The sequence below is a fragment of the Stegostoma tigrinum genome, chromosome 9 (assembly GCF_030684315.1).
Source record: "Stegostoma tigrinum isolate sSteTig4 chromosome 9, sSteTig4.hap1, whole genome shotgun sequence".
NCBI lineage: Eukaryota > Metazoa > Chordata > Chondrichthyes > Orectolobiformes > Stegostomatidae > Stegostoma > Stegostoma tigrinum.
In genome coordinates, this window is record NC_081362.1 from 30,176,196 (window position 1) to 30,199,704 (window position 23,509).

At 45.5% G+C, this 23,509-nt stretch overlaps 1 long non-coding RNA gene across 2 annotated transcripts in view; it reads left to right on the forward strand.

Moving 5' to 3' along the window:
• Positions 1-23,509, forward strand: part of LOC125454600 (uncharacterized) — a 40,750-nt gene that overhangs the window by 9,623 nt on the left and 7,618 nt on the right. Inside the window, exon 3 of one of the 2 annotated variants that reach the window (XR_009446197.1) lies at positions 16,588-16,670. The exons of the other annotated variant lie outside the window; for it this stretch is intronic. This is a non-coding gene — a long non-coding RNA (uncharacterized LOC125454600). Of the gene's footprint in view, positions 1-16,587; positions 16,671-23,509 lie in introns of those variants that run through there. 2 annotated transcript variants of the gene reach the window in all.

The window sequence follows — 23,509 nt, forward strand, 5'->3', positions numbered from 1 at the left end:
CCAACTAAAGGAAAAAAACAGAGAAGAAGAAAAAACAAAGCAAAGAAAATACCCCGGCAGTCGTCACCCCGCACAGTCCCAGTTGGCCCCCTGACCAGTTGGGGAAGGCGCCAGCTGGGCCCAGTTACCAGATAGGGCCCTTTTTTCTATTCTGGACGAGGGGTTTCATACCGTGGTCTTTCCCCACCGCACCTTGGCGGCGGCTGCCCCAAGCTTTAGCGCGTCCCTCAGCACGTAGTCCTGGACCTTGGAGTGCGCAAGTCTGTAACATTCGGTTCGAGTCAGTTCTTTCAGCTGGCAGACCAGCAAGTTGCGTGCAGACCAAAGAGCGTCTTTCACCGCATTGATGGTCCTCCAGGCGCAGTTGATGTTGGTCTCAGTATGCGTCCCAGGAAACAGCCCGTAGAGCACGGAGTCCCGCGTCACGGAGCTGCTCGGGACGAACCTCGACAAATACCACTGCATCACCCTCCAGACCTCTTGCGCATAGGCACACTCCAGAAGGAGGTGATTGACAGTCTCGTCCCCCCCGCAGCCGCCTCGAGGGCAACGTGCGGTGGCGCAGAAATTCCGGGCATGCATAAAGGGTCTCACTGGCAGAGCCCCTCTCACCGCCAGCGAAGCAATGTCCTTGTGCTTGTTTGAAAGTTCTGGCGATGAGGCATTCTGCCAGATGACTTTGGCAGTCTGCGTGGGGAACCACACGACGGGATCCACCTCTCCTTTTCCCGAAGGGTCTCGAGGATACTACGTGCTGACCACTGCCTGACTGCTTTGTGGTCAAAGGTGTTCCCCTTCACAAATTTCTCCACGAAGGACAGGTGTTACGGAACGGTCCAACTACTCCGAGCGTTCCACGGCAACGAGGCCAGGCCCATCCTTCGCAACACCGGGGACAGGTAGAACCTCAGTAAGCAGTGACACTTGGTGTTTGCGTACTGAGGATCTACACACAGCTTGATGCAGCCGGATGCTAAGGTAGCCGTCAGGGCAAGGGTGGCGTTCGGTACGCCCTTTCCCCCATTTTCCACATCTTTGCACATGGTGTCCCTGCGGACCCAGTCCATCCTCGACCCCCAAATGAAGTGGAAGATGGCCCGGGTGGCTGCAGCGGCACAGGTCCAGGGAATAGGCCAGGCCTGCGCCACATACAACAGTACCGAAAGCACCTCGCACCCGACAACCAGGTTCTTACCCGCGATGGAGAGGGACCGGAGCGTCCAGCTGCCCAGCTTCTGCTTCAGTTTGGTGATACGCTCCTCCCAAGTCTTAGTGCACGCCCCAGCTCCACCGAACCAAACACCCAACACCTTCAGGTAGTCTGTCCTGACGGTGAAGGGGATGAAGGAGCGGTCGTCCCAGTTCCCGAAGAACATGACCTCGCTCTTACCCCTATTGACTTTGGCACCCGAGGCCAGTTCAAACTGGCCACAGATGTCCAACAGCCCACTCACTGACCGACGATCGGTGCAGAAGACAGCGACGCCGTCCATATACAGGGAGGTCTTGACCTGAAGGCCTCCGCTGCTTGGGATAGTCACGCCCTTTAGGCTCACGTCCTTCCTTATGGATGCGAAGGGCTCCACACAGCACACGAACAAGGCAGGAGAGAGCGGGCAGCCCTGCCTGACTCCAGATCTGATGGGAAAACTGTCCGATTCCCACCCGTTGATTGAGACTGCGCTAACGATGTTGGTGTAGAGCAGCCGGATCCAATTGCGGATGCCCTCCCCAAACCCCAATTTGGAGAGGACGTCCCTCATGTAAGCACGAGAGACCCTGTCGAAGGCCTTCTCCTGGTCCAGGTTGATGAGGCAGGTGTCCACCCGCCTGTCCTGCATGTAGGCGATCGTATCCCTGATGAGCGCGAGGCTCTCAGCGATCTTCCTGCCCGGCACAGCACAGGTTTGGTCAGGGTGAATCACCGACTCCAAGACAGACCTGACCCGGTTGGCTATGACCTTGGCCAGGATTTGTAGTCCACGTTCAATAGTGAAATGGGACGCCAATTCTTAATTTCTTCCCTTTTCCCCTTCCTCTTGTAAATGAGGGTGATGATGCCCTTCCTCACAGACTTGCACATTTCCCCTGCCCGAAGCACACTATCATACACCTCCAGCAGGTCCTGGCCGACCAGGTCCCACAGAGCGGAATGCAGCTGGACCGGTAAGCTGTCGCTCCCGGAAGTCTTATTCCTCTCCAAGGACTTGAGGGCTCTGGTCAGCTCATCCAGGGATATCGGCCGGTCCAGCCACTCCCTCGTGCCATCGTCTAAGACCTCCGTGACAGACGACAGGAACGACTTGGAGGCCATGCTGTCCGTGGGCTTCATGTCGTACAGTCCGGCATAGAAGGATCTGCTGGTCCTCAAAATGTCGGGCCGAGACAACGTCACTGAGCCGTCGTCCTCCTTCAGCCGGCTAAGCACAGAGCTCTCTTTGTGCACCTTCTGAAAGAAGAAACGCGAGCACGTCTCGTCCTGCTCCATGGAGCGGACCCTGGACCGGAAGATTATCCTGGAGGCCTCCGCGGCGAAGAGCGAGGCTTGCTGGCTCCTCACCTTGCAGATGTCCTCCGTGACATCGACCCCCATCAACTGCAGAAGGAGCAGGTTCTGCACCCTTTTCTGGAGTCGCAACAGCTTTCCCCGCCTCTCTCTCGCCTTCCGAACACCCTTGAGGACAAAGAACCTCTTGATGTTCTCCTTCACCGTCTCCCACCAGTCGCCTGGAGACTCAAAGAGGGGTTTCATGGTTCTCCAACCGGCGTACTCGCTCTTGAGCTCCTCGACATTCTCTGGGGTCAACAGAGTCATGTTGAGCTTCCACGTCCCCTTGCCGGCCGGCTGGTCGTCCTGTAAGTGACAGTCGGCCAGCAGGAGGCAGTGGTCAGAGAAGAACACAAGCTCAAGGCCGGTGGACCTGACCGAAAACGCCCGTGACACAAACAGGAAGTCTATCCTTGATCGGATATGCACGTCTGTTCGCGACCAGGTGTATCGCTGCTGCGCTCCGTCTGCAGGGGAGCTGAAGACGTCGAGCAGCGTGGCGTCCTTCACCGTGCCCATCAGGAATCTGGACGTAACGTCCAGTTGACTCCCCCCACCCGCTGTCCCCACGCCGGATCTTCAGTCTGCATCGATGATGCAGTTGAAGTCTCTGCCTAGTATGACTGGCCTGGATGTAGCCAGCAGGGGTGGAAGCTGCTGCAGGACGGCCAACCACTCACTCCGTACCGCAGGGACGTACACATTGATCAGCCTCAGGGGACCGTTCCTGTAGGTGACATCAGCCACTTGGAGGCGCGCCCCCCCACAACCTCCTGAACTTGAGAGATGGTGAAATTGCGCCCCCGCAGCAGAATAGCCAGGCCCGAGGAGCGACAGTCATTACTCCCTAACCAGATCAAAGGCCCACAGGTCCAGGCGCCGGACCATTTCCCGTCCCTGCTGAGGTGCGGTATCCCGCACTCCTGCGGAAACGGGATGTCTGCCTTGACAGTGGCCAGGTAGGCCAACGTGGACACACATCTTGCGGTGGACTTTACGCTGAGCACATTAATGCTCGCAACTCGTACCCCCATTGTGGGCAGCAACAAACCCAAACAAACAGACAAAACGGGCTCAGAAACCATAACCACTCTCCCCTACATCAAAGACATTTCCGAAATGACTGCCAGACTACTCGGACCTCTTGGCATCAGGGTAGCCCGCAAACCCACCAACACACTAAAACAGCAGCTAATGAACTTAAAAAACCCTATACAATGAACAAATAAAACGAACGTCATCTACAAAATACCTTGCAAGAACTGTGATAAACACTACATTGGACACACTGGCAGAAAGCTAGCCACCAGGATACATGAACATCAAGTAGCCACAAAATGACATGACCCACTATCGCTAGTATCCTTACATACAGATGAGGAAGGACACCACTTTGATTGGGACAACACATCCATCCTAGGACAAGCCAAACAGAGACACGCATGAGAATTCCTAGAAGCATGGCATTCCAACAACAACTCCATCAACAAACACATTGATTTGGAGCCAATCTACCATCCCCTGAGAAAAAGAACAGGAAATGACATCACCAACCTAAGGAAACCTAACCAGATAAATAGAAAGCGGGACATAACACCAGTGCTTCGTCAGAGGCTCACTGATGATGTTAAATTCATGCCATTTGGTGTGAAAAATGTGCCAGCCATATTTCAAAGACTAATGAATAAAGTAATTTCTGGATGACCCAATTAAGTAGTGTATGTCAATGAACTGGTGATTTTTAGTCACATATGGAAGGAATTATCTATTGGGATTTGGAGTATCTATTGGGATTGTTTGATTGACTTTGGTAGGCAGGCATGGTGATTAATCTGGCTAAGAGTGAGTTCATAAAAGCCCAAGTCATGTTCCTGGGCTGTGTCACTGGATATGGACAGATGGTCCCACAGGACATGCAAACAAAAGTTAGAACATAGAACATAGAACATTACAGCACAGTACAGATGTTGTGCCGACCTGTCATACCAATCTCAAGCCCATCTAACCTACACTATTGTTACAAAACTTGTTGGGGTGTTTCCCATATCATCGACAAAGAGGGAAGTACTACAATTTCTGGGATTGAATGGTTTTTATCAGAAACTCCTATCAAATTTTAACACTGTGGCTGCACCACTGACTGACTTATTGAAGTGCATAAGATTTCAGTGTACAGAGACATGTCAGAAGGCATTTTACAGCGGGAGAGCTGTGTTAACATCTAATACGGTGTTAGCCATACCTAATTATGCAAAATCATTCAAGGTAGCTATCAACGCAAGTGATTTGATCATCAGTGCTGTCCTCTTGCAAGACGACAACAAGAAGATAGCCACCTAACTGCAATGCAGCTCTCTTGTTTATTTGGACCAAGGAAGATCTATGGGTATATTTTCAGAAAACTGAATAATCCTCGACAGAAATAGCCCATAATTGAGAAAGAGACCTTGAGCTTGGTGTTGGCATTTCAACATTTATATTGCTAGTAATGAATCTGAGACAATTGTATATACTGATCATAACCCCTTAATGTTTTTGGAAAGGCTCAAGAACAAAAATTCCTGACTGTTTAGATGAAGCTCATTATTGCAGCTGTTCAATTTGAAACATGACAAGATGAGAGAATGTAATTGCCGACTGTGGTGAATGAAGATGGAGGCGTTTGGTGGTGAGAAACTTTATCTTTTAAAAAAAACAAAAAGTTAGGGCCTAGGCTACCTTCTTACTATATTTTTAGGGTCCATAACATACTGCTCTCCTATTCTTCTTGCCGATTGCATAAGTTAATTTACCCACATTATACACCACCTGCCAAATCTTTGCATACTCACCTAACATTTCTATGCGGATTTGACCTTCCCTTTACGACTTATTTTCCTACCCAGTTTGGTGTCATTAGCAAATTTAGCAAATCATACATTTGATTACCATATATATAAATTATTGGGATGAGGGAAACAGTTGAGGACCCAGTATTGATCACAGTGGCACTCCACTAGTGACAACCTGCCAACTTGAGAAAAGCTCTTGTATTCGGTTTCCTGTTGCCTAAGCAATCCATCATCCATGCTCTGACTTACAGACAGATCTTGGGGTATCAGTCATGAGCTCTCTGCTTGCTTTCATTATTCCAGACATTGAGCATAAAACTGGCAAATCATGTTGAAGTAATACAAGACTTTAATCAGGCCACATTCAGAGTATTGTGTGCAGTTCAGACTGTAAGACTATTGGAAGGATGTGGAGGTTTCGGGCAGGGTGCAAAAGAGGTTTACTAGGATTCGCCTGGATTGGAGTATATTAGCTGTAAGGACATGTTGAACATGCTACAGCATTGGAGACTTAAGGACTAACCTGAGGGAAGTATATAACATTATGAATGTCAAGGAGAAGGTAGACAGTCAGAATTTTCTTCCCAGGGTGAAAATGTCAAAGACTAGAAAGCATAAATTTAAGGTGACAGGGGTACAGCATAAAAAGCAATGCGCAAGCTAGAGGGTGGTAGATGCCTGGAACATGCTGCCAGGGAAGGTGGTAGAAACAGATACGTACAGCAATGTTTGAGAGGCATTTGGACAGACACATGAGCAGACAGGAAGTAAAGGGATCCAGACCATGCGCAAGCAGACAGGATTAGGTTAGAATGTCATCACGTTCGGCACAGACACGGTGTGCCACCTATTTCAGTACTGCTCTATGTTCCAATACCTTGCCCTCTACAACATTTACTCATCTTGGGACTTGGTAAGTTCAAGGTAATCAAGCTGAGCTGACATGTTCTTGATAAAGATCAATCGTGTTTATCTAATTTATCGGACTTCTTTGAAGAAGTAACATGTTCAGTATACAAAGGGACTGAATCAAACTTGGACTTCTAGAAGGTACTTGAAGAGGTGCCTCAACAGAGGTTATTTTAGAAAATAAAAGCTGGGGGGGGTGCGGTAACACGAAGCAGACTGTAGGAATAAATAGGCTTTTTTCAGGTCGGCAAAATATCACATGTGGTGTACCACGGGGATCACTGCTAGGCCCTCAGATCTTCATAATTTAAATGAATGATAAGGGGACCAAAAGGAACAGAGCCTAAATTTGTTGACGACACAAAATAGGAAGGAAAGTGAGCTAACAAGAGGACATAAAGGAACTACAAAATGAAAGATCAGTTGAGAGTGAACAAATGTTGGTAAATAGAGTACAATGTGGGAAAGTATGAAATTGTCCATTGTGGCAGAAAGAATAAAGTAGTAGCATTTTATCAAAATGGTGACAAAGCTCAGATATAGAGAGACCTGAGTGTCCCTGTGCATGAATCAGTAGGTAGTGGAATGTCACTTTTAAATCGAATAACAGCTCTTTTGGGACACTAAAAACAACATGCACCAGCTGGATGGCATGCTGGGAACTGGATCAGGCCAGACAGATTATGCACATCAATTACCATGACTGTTTATATTGAATAGGTGTTAATGAGACAGTGGAACTGAGATATTAAACCAGGATATTTGCAGCACTCACTGTTAGTTTCTGTGGCACAGAAGGGAAGTGAAGGGGGGCAGAATAGGAGAGCAATTGTAGTGGGAGATTCGATAGTAAGAGGCACAGACAGGCAGTTCTGTGGATGCGAATGAGATGAACAGATGATATGTTTCCTCCCTGGTGCCAGGGTCCATGATGTCTTGGATCATGTCTCCAAGATCCTTTAAGGGGGAGGATGAGCAGTCATGGTACACATTGGTACCAATGACGTAGGTAGAAAAAAGACTGAATGTGAAAAACGAATACAGGGAGTCAGGTTGGAAGCTGAAGTCCAGAACATACAGGGTAGTTATCTCTGGTCAAAAATGAGACTCCTGAATGGTATGTTGCCTCTCAGGTGCACGGGTCAGTGATGTCTCAGATTGACTGGAGGACATTCTGAAGGGAGAGGCTGAATAGCCAACTGTCATGGTGCATATGGGCACCAATACCATCGGTGAAAAATGGAATGAGGTCCTATAAGCAGAATTTAGGGAGTTAGGAGCCAAGTTTAAAAAGAAGGACCTCAGAGGTAGTATTCTCAGGATTGCTACCAGTGCCACGTGCTAGTCAGAGTCGAAATAAAAGAATAGACAGGATAAATGAATGGCTTGAGAGATGGTGCAGGAGGGAGGGGTTCAGATTTTTGGGACATTGGGACCGGTTCTGGGGGAGGTAGGACTATTACAAATTGGACGATCTATGCCTGGGCAGGGCTGGAACCAATGTCCTTGGGGTTGCTTTTGCTAACGCTGTTGGGGAGGGTTCAAACTAATGTGGTAGGGAGATTGGAATCTAATGAGGAGGTTAGTGCACAGTAAGGAGGTAGTAACTAAAGCCTGTAAGGAATTAGATAATGAAGTCCGTGTGACTAAGGGGAAGAATAAATGATAAATGCAAAGGGACAGGTGGTCTGAGGTGCATTTGTTTTAATGCGAGAAGTGTAGTAGGTAAGGCTTGGATTAGTCCCTGGGAGTATGATGTTATTGCTGTTACTGAGACTTGGTTGAGGGAAGTGCAAGATTGGCAAATAATTATCCCAGGTTATAGATGCTTCAGATGGGATAGAGAGAGAGGTAAAAGGGGTGGAGGACTTGCATTATTGGTCACAGAGAATATCACAGCTGTGCTGAAGGTGGACACTATAGAGGATTTGAGCAGTGGGGCAATAACGACAGACCTCAGAAATAGGAAGGGTGCAGTAACAATGATGGGGCTGTAGTACAGGCCGCCCAACAGCAAGCATGAGATAGAGGCACAAAAATGTAGACAGATTATGGAAAGATGAGGGAGCCACAGGGTGGTAGTGATGGGAGATTTTAAATTTCCCAACATTGACTGACTGGAATTCGTGTAGTGTCAGGGGTTTAGATGGAGTAGAATTTGTAAGGAGCATCCAGGAGGGTTTTATAGAGCAGCATGTAAATAGTCCAACTCGGGAAGGGGCCATGCTGGACCTGGTGTTTGGGAATGAGCCTGGCAAAGTGATGGAAGTTTCAATGGGAGATTACTTTGGGAATAGTGATCACAATTCCTTAAGTTTTAGAATACCGATGGATAAAGATGAGTGGTCCTAAAGGAAAAGTGCTGAACTGGGTAAGGCTGACTATAACAAAATTTGGCAGGAGCTGGGGAATGTGGAATGGGAGCAGCTCTTTGAGCATTTAATATGTGGGAGGCTTTTAAAGAGAGGTTGATTAGAGTGCAGGACAGACATGTCCCTGTAAAAATGAGGGATAGAAAGGGCAAGATGAGGGAACCATGAATGACAGGTGAAATTGTGAGACTAGCAAAGAGGAAAAAGGAAGCATACATAACGTCTAGGCGCCTGAAAACAGTAGAAGCTTTGGAAGAATATCAGGAAAGTAGGACGAGTCTGAAACGAGGAATTAAGAGGGCTGAAAGGGGTCATGAAATATCTTTTGCAAACAGCGTTAAGGAAAATCCCAAAGCTTTTTATTCATATATAAAGAGCAAGAGGGTAACTAGAGAAAGGATTGGCTCAATCAAGGACCAAGGAAGGAAGTTATGTGAGGAGTCAGAGAAAATGAGTGAGATTCTTCATGAGTATTTTGTGTTGGTATTTACTGAGGAGAGGGACATTAGGAATGAGGTTAGGAATAGATGTTTGATTACTCTAGGTCAAATCGGCATAAGGAGGGGGAAAGTGTTGGGTATTCTAAAAGGCATTAGGGTGGACAAGTTGCCAGGTCTGGATGGGATCTATCCTAGTTTACTGAGGGAAGCGAGAGAGGAAATAACTGGGGCCTTAACAGATATATTGCAGCATCCCGGAGGACTGGAGAATTGTGAATGTTGTCCCCTTGTTTAAGAACGGTAGCAAGGATAATCCAGGTAATTATAGACCGGTGAGCCTGATGTCAGTGGTGGGGAAGCTGCTGGAGAAGATACTAAGGAATAGGATGTATTTACATTTGGAAGAAAATGGGCTTATTAGTGTTAGGCAGCATGGTTTTCTACAGGGAAGGTCATGTCTTACCAACTCGATAGAATTCTTTGGGGATGTGACAATGTTGAAAGATGAGGGAAGGGCTGTAGATGTCGTATGCATGGACTTCAGTAAGGCATTTGATAATGTATCTCATGGAAGGCTAATGGAGAAAGTGAAGTCACATGGGGTCTAGGGTACACTAGCTGGATGGATAGAGAACTGGCTAGGCAACAGGAGACAGAGTTGTAGTGGGAGGGAGTTTCTCAAAATGGAGAACTGCGACCAGTGGTGTTCCACAGGGTTCTGTGTTGGGACCACTGTTTGTGATATACATAAATGATCTGGAGGAAGGTATATATGGTCTGATTAGCAAGTTTTCAGATGACACTAGGATTGGTGGAGCAGCTGATAGTGAAGGGGACTGTCGGAGAATGCAGCAGAATATAGACAGATTGGAGAGCTGGGCGGAGATATGGCAGATGGAGTTCAATCTAGGCAAATGTGAGGTGATGCAATTTGGAAGATCCACTTCAAGAGCAAATGATATGGTAAATGGGAAAGCTCTGGGGAAAACCGACGCACAGAGAGATCTGGGTGTTGAGGTCCATTGTACCCTGAAGGTGACAACGCAGGTGGATAGAGTGGTCAAGAAGGCATACAGCGTGCTTTCATTCATCAGGTGGGGTATCGAGTACAAGAGTTGGCACGTCATGTTACAGTTGTATTGGACTTTGGTTCAATCACATTTGGAATACTGCGTACAGTTCTGGTTGCCACATTACCAAAAGGAGGTGGATGCTTTGGAGAGGGTGCAGAGGAGGTTCACCAGGATGTTGCCTGGTATGGAGGGTGCTAGCTATGAAGAGAGGTTGAATAGATGAGCATTATTTTCATTAGAAAGACGAAGGTTGAGGGGGAACCTGATTGAGGCCTACAAGATCATGAGAGGTATAGACAGGGTGGATAGCAAGAAGCTTTTTCCCAGAGTGGGGCCTCAATTACTAGGGTCACAATTTCAAGGTGAGAGAGGGCCAAAGTTTAAGGGAGATATGCATGGAAAGTTCTTTACACAGAGGGTGGTGGGTATCTGAAAAGCGTTGCCAGCAGAGGTGGTAGAGGCAGGCACGATAGCGTCATTTAAGATGTGTCTAGACAGATACATGAATGGGCTGCGAGCAGAGGGACACAGATCCTTGGAAATTAGGCAACAGGTTTAGATAGAGGATCTGGATCGGTGCAGGCTTGGAGGGCTGAAGGGCCTGTTCCCGTGCTGTAATTTTCTTTGTTCTTTGTTATTATCACTGGTGCCACGTGATAACGAGGTAAGAAATAGGGACAGAGTGCAGCTAAACGCATGGTTACAGGGCTGGTGTAGGAGGGAGGGCTTTCATTATGTGGATAATTGAAGCACATTCTGAGGAAGGTGGGACCTGTACAGTAAGGACAGGTTGCACCTAAACTGGAAGGGCACAAATATCCTGGGAGGGGGGGGGTTTGCTCGAGCTATACGGGGTGGTTTAAACTAGATTGGCAGGGGGTGGGGAACTAGATTTATGATTCAGAGGGTGAGGTATTTACCTTTCCAGTGGACACAACAGAGAGTGAGGTTGTTTGTAAAGAAATGCAGTAGATGGAACGTAATTGTGGACACAGATGTTTTGAAGTCTGTATACTTCAATGCTAGAAGAATCAGAAATAAGGCGGATGAACTTAGAACATGGTCCGTACTTAGAATTACAATGTTATAGCCATCACAGAAACTTGGGTAACTCAGGGAGAGGAATGGTTGTTGGAAGTTGTGGGATTTAGAAGCTTTAAAAGAAATAGGGAGAGTGGAAAAAGAGGTGGGGGATTGGCATTGCTAGTCAGGGCTAGTATAGCAGCTACTGAAAGGCAGTTCGAGAATGATATGTCTACAAAGTCAGTTTGAGTTGAGGTCCAGAACAAGAAAGGAGCAGTCGCTTTCTTGGTTTTTATTTATAGCCGCCCAAATAGTTGCAGAGAAGTAGAGGAGTGGATTGGGAGGCAGATACTGGAAAGGTGCAGAAGTCACAGGATTGTAGTCATGGGGGACTTCAACTTTCCAAATATTGATTGGAAACCTTTTAGTTGTAATAGTTGAGATGGAGCGGATTTTGTCCAGTGCGCTCAGGAAGGATTCCTGATACAGTATGTAGACAGACCAATACAAGGAGAGGCCACTTTGGATTTGGTGCTTGGCAATGAACCAGGCCAAGTGTTAGACCTATTAGTAGGAGAGCATTTTGGTGGTAGTGATCATAACTCTGTTACTTTTACAATAGGCATGGAAAAGGATGGGTACATACAGCAGGGTAACTGGGGGAAGGGTAATTACAATTCTGTTAGGCAAGAACTGGGTAACATAAACTGGGGACTGTATCTAGGCCCAAAACATCAGCTTTCCTGCTCCTGTGATGCTGCTTGGCCTGCTGTGTTCATCCAGCTCTACACCTTGTTATCTGACATAAACTGGGAACAAATACTGTCAGGGAAGAGCATTATTGATGTGTGGGGATTGTTTAAGGGATGTTTACTGTGTGTGCTCAGTATGTTTGTCCCTAGCAGGCAGGGAAGACACGGTCGAGTGAGGGAGCCTTGGTTCTTGGGAGGTTGAACGACTGTTTAAGAGGAAAAAGGAGGCTCATGTAAAGTTTAGGAAACAAGGAACAGAAAAGGCTCGAGAGGGATACAAGTTTTCCAACAAGGAGCTGAGGAGAGCTATAACGGGGCATAAGAAAACCTTGGCAGATAGGATCAAGGAAAACTCCAAGGCTTTTTACACACGTGAGGAATAAGAGAATGGCCAGACAAAGGGTAGGGCCGATCAAGGATTGTAAAGGAAGTTTGTGCACGGAGTCAAGAGATCGGAGAAGTCCTTAATGAATACTTTTCTTAAGTATTCACAACTGAGAGGGAGCTAGTTGTGGAGGAGGACAGTGTGAAACAGGCTGGTAGGCTAGAGGAGGTGGATGTTAGTAAGGAAGGTGTGCTAGGAACTTTGAGGAAGTTGAAGATGGATAGGTCCCCCTGGCCTGATGGGATTTACCCAAGGGTTCTATGGGAAGTGAGGGAAGAGATCACAGGGCCTTCGGCAATGACCTTTTTGTTGTCAGTGTCAATGGGTATAGTGCTGGAAGATTGAAGAGAGACAAACATCATTCCCTTGTTCAGGAAAGGGAATAGGGATAACCCTGGAAATTGCAGGCCAGTTAGTCTTATGTCAGTGATGGGCAAATTATTGGAAAGAGCCCAAATAGATCGGATTTGTGATCACTTGGAAAGGCTCAGTTTGATTTGTGATAGTCAGCATGGATTTGTAAGGGGTAGATCATGCCTCTCAAACCTTACTGAATTATTTGAAGAGGTGACCAAACATGTGGATGAAGGTAGAGCAGTGAATGTGGTATGCATGGATTTAAGTAAGGTGTTTGATAAGGTTCCCCATTGTAGGCTGACGCAGAAGGTAAGGAGGTATGGGATAGGGGAAAAATGTGGCAGATTGGATTCGGAATTTGCTGACCCTTAGAAGACAAAGGGTGGTAGTGGATGGAAAATATTCAATATGGTGCTCAGTTACGAGTGGTGTACCACAAGGATCTGTTCTGGGTTGTTTTCTATTTGTGATTTTTGTAAATGATTTGGATGAAAGAGTGGATTAGCAAGTTCATGGACAATACGGAGGTGGGTCATGTTGTGGACAGTGCGGAGGGCTGGTCTAGGTTACAAAGGATGCAAAGCTGGGCTAAGAAGTGGCAGATGGCGTTTAACCCTGAAAAGTGTGAGGTGATTCATTTTGGAAGGACAAACTTGAAAGCAGAATGCAGGGTTAACAGAGATTCTTGGCAGTGTGGAGTAGCAGAGGGATCTTGGGGTTCATGTTCACAGTCCCCTGGAAGCTGCCACCCAGGTGGATAAAGTTGTTAAGAAGGCTTATGGTGCGTTAGATTTCATTAATAGAGAGATCGAGTTCGAGAGTTGTGAAATTATGCTCCAGCTACACAAAAGCCTGGTTCGGCCACATCTGCAGTATTGTTTCCAGTTCTGGTAGCCTTATTACAGGAAAGATGTGGAGGCATTGGAAAAGGTACAGAGGAGGTTTACCAGGATGTTGCCTGGAATGGAGGGAAGGTCTTAGGAGGAAAGGTTGAGAGCGCTTGGGCTTTTCCCTTTAGAATGACAAAGGATGAGAGGTGACTTGCTAGAGGTGTACAAAATGATCAGAGGTATAGATAGAGTGAGCAGCCAGAGACTTTTTCCTAGGGTGGAGGTAGCTATTATGAGAGGACGTAGTTTTAAAGTGAGTGGAGGTATATACAAAGGGAGACATCAGAGGTAGGTGCTTTGCTCAGAGTGGTAGGGGCGTGGAATGCATTGCCAGAAAGGGTAGTGGAGTCGGCCTCATTAGGGGCATTTAAGCGGCTATTAGGTAGGCATATGGATAATAGTATAAGGTAGGTGTGGAGATTAGGTAGACCTTAGGATTAGGGTAAAAGTTCGGCACAACATTGTGGGCCGAAAGGGCCTGTATTGTGATGTACTATTCTATGTTTTAAAAGCCTTCTTAAAATCCATCTAGACCACATTCACTAGTTCTCTTCTATCGATTCTACTGCTCAATGATAATCTGCTCACTGTTGCCTAGTTTGTATTCTATCAGGGCCACTCAGCTCCTGACCTCATTACAACCATGGTTCAAACATTGACAAAAGAGTTGACTCCCAGAGCTGAGGTGAGTGTGACAGCCCTTGACATTAAGGCTACATTTGTTCAGGTGTGGAATCGAGGAGCCCAGCTAAACTGGAATCAAGTTGAAAAAGTAACAGGGTTGTTGCCATGGGTGATTTTAACTTCCATATATTGACTGGGACTTGCCTAGTGCTTGGGACAGAGTTTGTAAGGAGCAGCCAGGAGAAGTTCTTGAAACGGAATGTAGATGGTCCAATTGGGAAACGGACCATACTGGACCTGGTATTGGGGAATGAGCCTGGCCACATGGTCGATGTCACAGTAGGGGAGCAGCTTAGAAACAGTAATCACAACTCAGTAATCTTTAAGGTATTGATGAATAAAGACAGGCATAGTTGTCGGAAGAAGGTGCTAAATTGAGGAAGACTAATTCCAACAATATTAGGCAGGAACTGAAGAATGTAGATTGGAGGCAGATGTTTGAGGGCAAGTCAACACATGGAATGTGGAAGGCTTTCAAGAATAAGTTGCTGGGAGCTCAGGACCAGCACATTCCTTTAAGGATGAAGGGTAAGTATGGCAAGTTTAGGGTACCTTGGATAACGAGAGATAGTGAGCCTAATCAGAAAGAAGAAGGAAGCATTTATCAAGGCTACGAGGCTGGGAATGCACAAAACAAGGGTAGAATACGAGGAAAGTCAAGAGAAACTTAAGCAAGGAGTCAGGAGGGCTAAAAGGGGTCATGAAAAGTCATTGGCCAACAGGATTAAGGAAAGCTCCAAGGCTTTTTATACATATATAAAGATCAAGAGGGTGGCCAGGCAGAGGATTTGCTCACTCAAGGACAGGGAAGGGAATTTATGTGTGGAGCCAGAGGAAATGGGTAAGGTATAAAGTGAGCATTTTGTGTCAGTATTCACCAGAAAGAAGGACTTCGTGGATGATGAGTCTCGGGAAGAGTCTGTAGATAGTTTGGGTCATTTTGAGATCACAAGGGTGGAGGTATTGAGAGTCCTGAAAAAAGATTCAGGTAAGACAAGTGCCTAGGACCTGATGGGATATATCCCAGAATACTGAGAGGCAAGGGAGGAAATTTCTGGTGCCTTGATTGAAATCTTTGTGTTCTCACTGGCTACAGGGGAAGTCCCAGAGGACTGGAGAATAGCCAATGTTGTTACTTTTGTTTAAGAATAGTGGCACGGATAATTCAGTTAATTACAGGCATGTGAGCCTTACATCAGGGGTAGGGAAATTATTGGAGAAGATTCTTTGAGACAGGAATTACTCCCACCTGGAAATCAGTGAGCATATTAGCGAGAGGCAACATGGTTTTGTGAAGGGGAGGTTGTGTCTCACCAATTTAGTTGAGTTTTTAGAGGAAGTGATGAAGATCAATGAGGATAGGGCAGTGGATGTTGTCGACATGGACTTCATAAGGCCTTTGACAAGGTCCCTCATGGCAGGCTGATACAGAAGGTAAAGTCGCACAGAGTCAGAGGTGAGCTTGCAAGATGGATTTTAAAAAAAACTGGCTTGGTCACAGATGACAGAGAGTAGCAGTGGAAGGGTACATTTCTGAATGGAGGGCTGTGACTAGCAGCATTCTTCAGGGATCAGTGTGGGGACTGTTTGTAATATATATATATGTATTATTTGGAGGAGAATGTAACTAACTTCTCTGATTAGTAATTTTGCCAATGACACAAAGGTTGATGGAATTGCGGATAGCAATGAGGACGGTCAGAGGTTACAACTGGATATAGATTGGTTGGTTGCTAGGGTAGAGAGATGGCAGATGGAATTTAATTGGGAAAAATGAGAGGTAATACATTTTGGAAGGGCTAATTCAGATGGAAAATATACAATAAATGGCAGAACCCTTAAGAGTAGTGATAGGCAGAGGTATCTGGGTGTACAAGTACGTGGGTCACAAAGTGGCAACACAGGTGGCAAAGGTAGTCAACAAGCATATGGTATGCTTGCCTTCATCGGCGGGGCATTGAGTTTAAAAATTGTGAGGCAATGATGAAGCTTTATAGAACCTTAGTTAGGCCACATTTGGAATATTATGTTCAATTCTGGTTGCCAAACTACCAGAAGGATGTGGTGCTTTGGAGAGGGTGCAGAAAATATTTATGTTGCCTGACATGGAGCACATTAGCCATGAGGAGGGTTGTTCTCACTGGAATGATGGAGGTTGATAGATGACCTGATAGAGGTTTACAAGATTATAAAGGGCATGGATAGACTGGACAGTCAGAAGCTTTTTCCTAGGGTGGAAGAGTCAGTTACCAGGGGCCATGGGTTTAAGATGCGAGGGGCAAGGTTTAAATGCAATGTATAAGACAAGTTTTTTTTTACGCAGGGTGATGGGTGCCGGGAGCTCGCTGCTGGAGGAGGTAGTGGAAGCAGATACTATAAGTCACATTTCAAGGGTGTCTTGACAACTACATGAATAGGATGAGAATAGACGGATACAGTCCCTGGAAAGGTAGGGGCTTTAGTTGTGATGGACAGCATGTCAGTGCAGGTTTGGAGGGCCAAAGGGCCTGTTACTGTACTGTAATTTTCTTTTTTTCTTTGTTCACTGGACATCAGGGGGCAAATTCTCCACTGGTTGAATTCACATCTGGCACACAAGAAAAAGATGGTGGTTGTTGAAGGTCAGTCATCTCAGCTCCAGGACATCTCTGCAGGAGTTCCTTAGGGTGAGAATACAATAGAATCCCCACAGTTTGGAAACAGGCTAATTGGCCCACACTAATTGAAGAGCATCCCACCCAGGCACACACCCTTTACCCTATCCCTGTAACCTTGCATTTCCCATGGCTAATCCACCTTATTTACACATCTCTGGACACTATGGGCAATTTAGTTTGGCTAATCCACCTAACCTGCAGGGAGAAAACCAGGGCACCCAGAAGAAACACATGGAGACACAGGGAGAATGTGCAAACTCTATATAGACAGTCACCCAAGGCTGGGATTGAACCTGATGCTTTGAGGCAGCAGTGCTAGCACTGAGCCACTGTACCACCCCTGGTGGTGTCTTGGGCTCAGCCATCTTCAGTTGCTACATCAATGACCTTCCCTCGACCGTAACAATCAGAAGTGATGATGTTTGCCGATGATTACTCAATGTTCAGCTCCATTAACAACTCCTAAGAAACTGAAGCAGTCCATGTTCAAATGCAAAATAAAAAATAGAAACTGAAAGAGCAACGGATGCAGTAAACCAGGAACACAAACAGAAGTTGCTGGAAAATTCAGCAGATCTGTCAGCATCTGTGAAGAAAATGTCAGTTAATGTTTCGGGTCTGGTAACCCTTTCTCAGAACTGACGGTAGTTGCTAAAATGTTGGTTTATATGCAGAAAATAGGGAGGGGGATAGAGCCCAAAGAAGGAGAAGGGCAGTTGGATAGAGTAGTTGATAACGATTTGGCTAGGAGCGTGCTTAGTTGTTAATGGAGACTGTTAATGACTAACAATAGTTAGTGTGTAATGGCAGACTATGTAATAACAAGGCATAGTGTGTGGGGTAGGGGTCTAGGACATGGGAGAGTTTAGGCCCTAAAATTATTGAACTCGATATTGAGTCTGGAGGGCTGCAGGCTGCCCAAGCGGAAAATGAGTTGTTGAGCTTTGCTGGAACGCTGCAGCAAGCCAGGGACGGAGATGTTGGCCAGAGAACAGGGTGGTGCGTTAAAGTGTTAGGCAACGGGTAGCTCAGGGTCTTTTTTGCAAGCAGAACATACATGTTCTGCAAGGCTGTCGCCCAGTCTACGCTTCATCTCTCCAGTGTCGAGGAGACCATGCTATGAGCAGTGAATGCATTAGACTAGATTCTGGGAAGTGAAAGTGAAATGTTGCTTCATGTGGAAGGTATGTTTACATCCTTGGATGGTGGGGAGGGAGGAAGTAAATGGGCAGGTGTTGCACCATCACCAGTTTCAGGGAAAGGTACTGTGGGGCTGTTGGGGGCGAGGTGTTGGGGCTGAAGGAAGAGTGGACCAGGGCATCCCGGAGGGAAGGCGGACAAGGGAGGGGAGGGGAATTTGTGTGTCCAAATGCATCACTATCTCAACAATATCTAGGCCTGGGCTGACAAGTGGCAAGGAACAGTGACATCAGACAAATGCCAGGCAAAGACCATCTCCAATAATAGATAATATGACTACTGTGGCCTGACCTTAAATGGTGTTACCATCACTGAATCCTCTGCTATCAACATACCATTGACCAGAAACTCAGCTGGACTTATCATGTAAATACAGTGGCTAAAAAAACAGGTCAGAGGCTAGGAATGCTGTGCGAATGACTCATCTACTGACTGGCCAAAAGCCTATCCATTATCTACAAGGCACAAGTCAAGAGTGTGATGCAAAAATCCCCAATTGCCTGGATGGGTGTGGCTTCAGCAATACTCATGAAGCTTGACACCATCCAGGACACAACAGACCACTTGACTGGCACCCAATTCATAAGCATCCATGACCTCCACCACCAATGTTCAACAGCAGCAAACTCCATAAGATGCACTGCAGAAATTCACCAAAGATCCTTAGACAGCACCTTCCAAACCAAAGATCACTTCCATCTATAAGGTCAAGGGCAGCAGATCCTTGGGAACGCTACCATCTGCAAGTTCCCTTCCAAGTCACTCCTCATCATGACTTGAAAATATATTGCCATTTCTTTACTATCAATGGGTCAAAATTGTGGATTACCTCCTGAAGTACATTGTGGATCTACATATAGTAAATGGACTGCAGTGGCTTATGAAGACCACTCACCAACACCTTCTCAAGGTCAACAAGGGACAGGCAATAAATGTTATCTAGCCAGTGACACCCGCCATCCCAGGAGTGAATAACAAAAAGTGACATCCTCAAAAATGTCCAGATTAGTTAAGCATGATTTCCTTTTCATAAACACATTCTGACTTTATCTAATTCCATTAATGTTTTCAAAGTGTTCCATTGCCATGTGTTTTATAATTGACTCTAGTGTATTACCCACTACTGACTAGGCTAACTGATGTGTCATTCTGATTTTTCTTCTTTCTCTCTTTTTAAATAGTAGGGCTACATCAGCCACCTTCCAATCTGTAAGAACTGCTCCAGAGTCTGCAGATTTTTGGAAGATGGCCAGCAAAGCATCCAATATTTCTCAGGCCACTCACTTTTGTGTGCTGGGATGTAGATTATCAGGCCCTGATGATTTGTCCTCCTTTAACTATATTAATTTCATTAGCGTCACTTTTTATTTACTTCTACTAATTTTCTTCAATCTGCCCTTTCACTAAGCCCTTCATTCCCTAACATTTCTAGGGGGATGTTTGTGCTTTTTTTTTGTGAAGACAGACCAAAGCATGCAACCTGTCATTTCTTTCTTCCCCATTAAAATTTTCCCAGTTTCTTAGTGTAAGGAATCAACATTTGTTCTTACTAATCACTTTCTCTTGATGTATTTATGGAAGCTTTTTCAGTCAGTTTCTATGCTCCATGTAATTTTACTCTCATATTCTATTTCCCTCCGCTTGATCAAACCTTTTGACCTCTTTGCTGATTTTAAAATTTTCACCCAATCTGCAGGTTTGCTGCTTTTTCCGGCAATTTTATAGGTTTTCTCTTTAGACCTAATACTATCTCATTCTGAAGCTATCCCAATCCTCTTATTGGCTACTAATCTTTGCAACATAGTATGCGTTTTCCTTTCAGTTTGATATTATCCTCGTTTCATTAACCACCATCAGCGTATCCCCTTTCTAGAATCCTCCTCCTTCCCTAGATGTAACTTTACTTATTGTACATTTAATGTACTCATTCCATTTTATACTAACAAAATTGCTCACCAACCTTCCCTTCTTGCCTTTCTATTCAAAAGGTCGCATAGCTTTGAATATTTAGTTCCCAGCTTTGATCTCCTTGTAGTCATGTCTCTGTAATAGCGAAAACCTTATACCCATTGACCTATATTTCACCCCTTCTTCACCTTCCTTCCTTTCTCTAAATAGTTTCATTCTCTCCACAGCCCTAGTTATTCAGCTCGCCAAGACACTTGTTCCAGCATGGCTGAAGTGAAGCCCATCAGACTAGAACAGCTGCCTTTCCATCCAGCATTGCTGCCATTATGAAATGAAAGCCATTCCCCTTACACCAATCTTTAAGCCACACATATAACTCCTTGACTTTACCCTATGCCAATTTAACCATGGCTCAGCTATAAGCTGATTATCCCCATGGAGGTTCTGCTTTTTAGTTTAGTCATACAGTCATAGAGATCTACAGCATGGAACCAAGCCCTTCATCCCAACTTGCCCATGCTGCCCAGTTTTCACTATTAAACTAGTTCCGTTTGCATGCATTTGGTCCATATCTCTCCATATCTATCCCATCCATGTCCCTGTCTAAATATTTCTTAAATGACAAAATTGTATTCATTTTGACCACTATCTCTGGCAGCCCGTTGCACACATGCATCATCCTGTGTGGAAAAAATTGCCCTCTGGACCATTTTGTATATCTCTCCTCTCACCTTAAACTTATGCTCTCTAGTTTTAGGCTTGCCTACTATGAAGAAAAGCTGTTGGCTGTCTAACTTATGTATGCCAGTCATGATTTGGTAGACCTTTACAAGATCACCCCTTAGCCTGTACACTCCAGGGAAAACGGGCCCCAGCCTATCCAACCTTTCCTTATAACTCAATCCTTTCAGGTCAGGTGGCATTCTAGTAATTTTTTTCTGCACTCTTTCTAGTTTAACTCCTAACCATTCAAAATCTTTCAGCTGAAACCTCCTTAATAATTCCATTCATGTTCTTAGTATGATTGTGGATGACAGTTGGTAGTTACGAAGAAGAGATTGAAAAGGCTGGAGTTGTTTTCCTTGCAGAAGAGGAGACTGAGGGAGGACATGATTGAACTGTAAAAAATTATGAGGGGTTGAGACAGAGTTGATGTGAAGAAACGTTTCCCCTTGGTGCAGGGACCACAGATTTAAGCTAAAGGGCAGGAGATTTAGAGGGGATGAGAGGAAAAGGTTTTTCATCCAAAGTGTAGTGGAAATCGAGAACTCATTGCCTATAAGGAATGTAGAGGCAGAAACCCTCGTAACATTTAAGAAAAATTTAGATGTACAGTTACAATCCCAAGGCATACAAGGCTATGGGCCACTTGCTGGAAAATGGGATTAGAATAGTTAGGTACTTGTTTTTGACCAGTATAGACTTAATAGCCGAAGGTTCTTTTTCTGCATTGTAAACCTTTGACTCTATGACAACCACCCACTGCTCCTACACATGCATATTCTGAATTTTCTAACACATATATTGTCATTACTTATTCACCAACTTTCTGACTGTTCTCACACAACCAAATTCTTACTATTCTTGTACATGCATGTTCCACTGTCCTGACACTTCCACATTTTGGCTATCTTTACATCGGTGAGACCAAGTGGAGACTCGGAGACCGCTTTGGAGAACACCTACACTTGGTTCGCGACAAACGACACCTCCCAGTCACGCACCAATTCAACTTCCCCCTCCTACTCCCTGGATGACAAGTCCATCCTGGGCCTCCTCCAGTGTCACAACGATGCCACCAGGAAACAGGAGGAACAGCATCTTATACTGCCTTGGAAGCCTACAACCCATTGGTTTCAAGGTGGACTTTACTATCTTCAAAATCTCCCCACCCCTGATCTCATCCCAAGACCAGCACCCCCCTCAACACCGCCTCCTTGACCTCCTTCTTCTCTCCCACCTATCTGCTCCTCCCACCTCACTGACCAATCCCCACCAACACCGAGCTACACTCACCTTTACTCACTCATTCTTGCCTGCTTAACCTGTTTTTGTCCTCTCTCCCATCAATCCACTCCACTATCTACCTGCTGTCACCACCCCACCCCTGTTTATTTCAGAGACCCCTTCCCCTCCCCCATTTCTGAAGAAGGGTTCCAAACGGAAATGTCAGCTTTCCTGCTCCTCGGATGCTGCTTGTGTTCCTCCAGCTCCACACTGTGTGGTCTCAGACTCCAGCATTGGCAATTCTTACTGCCTCTTATTGTTAATTCACAGCAGCACAATACAAGGTGAAATAGAATCCCAGAACCATAGCTCAAAAGCAGCCGTTTGTATACAGAAGTCAAGCATAACATTCTAACACTTGACCGTTAAGCAGTAGATATTGTACAAAAGCTGTTTTGCAGGAAATCAGTGATAATCTGCCTCCCTAACCTGTTCTTCCTCTCACCCATCCCTTCCTCCCACCCCTAGCCCCACCTCCATCTCCTACCTACTAACCTCATCCCACCTCCTTGACCCGTCCGTTTTCCCTGGACTGACCTATCCCCTCCCTACCTCCCCACCTATACTCTCCTCTCCACCTATCTTCTTTTCTCTCCACCTTCGGTGTGCCTCCCCCTCTTTCCCTATTTATTCCAGAACCCTCACCCTATCCCCCTCTCTGATGAAGGGTCTAGGCCCGAAACGTCAGCTTTTGTGCTCCTGAGATGCTGCTGGGCCTGCTGTGTTCATCCAGCCTCACATTTTATTATCTTGCAGGAAATCAGAGATGGTTTAAACATGTGCTAAATGTCAACAATTATTGTTGAGCGTTAAATGGTTATTTTAATGAGATTAGAGTATCTGCCTTGTTTGACCTTGCACAATTCAAAAAATGTTAGGCTTGTTATTTTCAAAGTTAGAATTTTAAAGTTAGTAAAAGGCATCTTTTTTTTTAATAAGTCTGAGTTCCCAAAAGTTTGTGGCTTTTATTTACTATTGCTTGTTTAGTTTGTTTCACGGTTGTATCCATCTGTGGGACTGCTTTCACTCATGCTTTCACTCGGACACAGCACAGTGAGTTTTATTAGTAGGTTAAAGGTTGCTTACGTACGCTGCATTACATGTGTCAAGTTTTACTAGTGGAGTAAAGTTTTATATACATATTGATTTAAAAACTTGGGACAAGTACCTGTTACAAAATATACAGGAAAAGTCTGCAGAGAGGTAACATTTTACTTTAAAGGAAGAGGGCTAATCCAATTATCATCATTGACTGATACCTGGAGCGACTCTAGCTGGAGGGAGAAGATAAATGGCTTGGTAATAGCACCTATTCACAGTTGGATTTTAATATCAAACACTATTTTTGGTGTGGGAGTGCAAAAAGGTTTCATCCTGTGGTGTCTGTGCAGTTTTATTAGCTGTTGTGCCTGACTGCACCTTTTGAATGAAAAGTTGGTTAAATGGGGTTGTCTATATTGCATGCTATGGATG